The following is a 2144-nucleotide window of genomic DNA, read 5'->3' as shown; positions in this document are numbered from 1 at the left end:
GGAGCGGCGCCCTCTGCTGGACGCCGGGCGCACTCTGGCACAGGTGGGCGCCGGCTGTGTGCACCTGCTGCACCAGGCTGGTCTTCCACCCAGGCTGTGCTCCACCAACTGTGGGCAAAGATGCGTGGCAGTCAGGAAAAGAGAAAAGTGGGAAAACACCTGTCCTTAGCTGGATCCCCATACGTTTTTCTCTAGATTTTTCGCGGCTATATTAAAATTCAATTAAGTTGTAACTCGTGATTAAGATGGTTTGGAAATAGACCAAAGATCGTCTCTGACAAACTGAATCCCGTGCGCTAAAATCCTGATCAGAGAGCGGAGTTCTCCAACATGAATGGACTTATTTGCCAGTTTTACCAGTTTCCACCTAGGCCACTCCACTCAGAGTGGTTTCTCTTCTGGCAAGTCTCACATTTTCTTGCACTCTCCTATGCACGCTCACAGTCCTTCTGCCGCTCTTTACCTCAATTTATTTGTGTCCCTTCTGCCCGTAGCACTTGGATGCCTACAGTAACTTCAGTTCCTCTCCAACTTTCAGCAAAACGTAGCGATTTCAGCCTGAAATGGAAAAGAATTGGCAAGAGTCGGGGTGGGGGAGGGAGCCCGAGACTGTAGATGAAACAGCCTTGGGCTTCTTCAGTTCCAGGCCTTCATCCCTATGTGGTCTCCACCAGGGAGTGAATCTACCCCATCTGGCACCATTATCCTGGAGCCTCATCCCTAGAAGACCGGCTCGCTGGTGCATCCAATTAAGACTTTACCAAGGGAAGGCAAGATTCACCTGTGCCTTACTCAGTATGAGTGCCTGGATAATGATAATCACCTGGGGGTTCTTTTGCACGTTCCTAAGTCCTATCCCCAGGAAATCTGATCCATCGGTGAAGGACCTAGGTATCTAAATTTTTTTAAAGCTCTCCTGAAGTTTTAAAGAATGGTACTTCCAAGGTTGACAAATTGCAGTGACCAAAGCTCCAGCAACTCTCATTGGATCTGAAATAGAACTGTCCATATGACCGGCAAGAGTGCAAAGGAAATGGTTCATTCTCCTCTCCTTTAGAAATCTTCATAGCTCCCTTGCCTGGATTTCAGTGGTTATTAAAGTGTGTTCTGCATCATCCTGGCCTTTGGCATCACCTGGGAACTTTTTAGAACTACAAATTAGGGCTGAGGCTATAGATAAATGAGCAAACACTAGGCCCTGGGCTAAGCTACAGACCTAATGAATCAAACTAGAATAGAGATTGTACTAAGTATTTTCAGCTTTTCACCACCTTTCCAGGTGATCCTCCCCTCTCTGAATAAGAAACCCTCCTTCCTTTTCCCCACATCCCCACCAGGTCTTATTCTACCACTAAGCTCTGACGATGGTCCCATCCCTACCAGCAGCTGTCCTTCTCCTGGCTTCTCTCCTCATTTCTTGCTAAACTTCTTGAAGTGGTAGCTTCACTTACTCAACTGTCTTCACTTACTCTCACCCAGCACATCCTTAATTCACTGGTTCTCAACATTTTCTGCATGTCACGCTTCTACAAAAGCAGATGGCTGGTTCTCACTACTAGAAGTTCCAATAAAATTTGAAGAACTTCTAGGTGTGTCTAATGACAACCAAAGTTAAGAGTTACTGCTTTAATCCTTCCTATCTGGTTCCCACTCAACCCTATCATTTTGGAATTACCTTTTCCCTGTGAAGCATGGGTGGCAATTGATTTTTCCCCACCATAATTCTTTTTTCTCTTGTTTCCCAGTCTCCCTATTCACAGTATCAATTTCCTTTACTGGCCTTACTTCCTCTTCCTGGTTCCTAAATAAAAAAATGTGCCCCACTTTTATTTATCTTTCTTCTCACCATGCCCCATTTTATCTCTCAGCATGACACGGACTCTCAGATTGAAGTCTAATCTTACTGTAGGCCCACCTTTCCACCTGCCAGCTAGGCATTGCTAGTAACCCTACTAATTAAGGAGCAACCCAAGCCCATTCTCGCCACCTCCTCCCTGTTCCAACTGTCTGGCTCCCACCTGGCACAAATTAAAAGCTGGATTCATGTTGACTGAACTGAATCCTGTTCTTGATGGGAATAGTTAGCCTTGGCCATAGATTTGTGAATTCTTAATCCTTCAACTAGATATGATCTTCCCCTCCTT

This window comes from Fukomys damarensis, unplaced genomic scaffold (assembly GCF_012274545.1).
Source record: "Fukomys damarensis isolate Sample0158 unplaced genomic scaffold, DMR_v1.0_HiC HiC_scaffold_30, whole genome shotgun sequence".
NCBI lineage: Eukaryota > Metazoa > Chordata > Mammalia > Rodentia > Bathyergidae > Fukomys > Fukomys damarensis.
The sequence above is the reverse complement of the archived record's forward strand: the minus strand, read 5'-3'. Positions refer to the sequence as shown.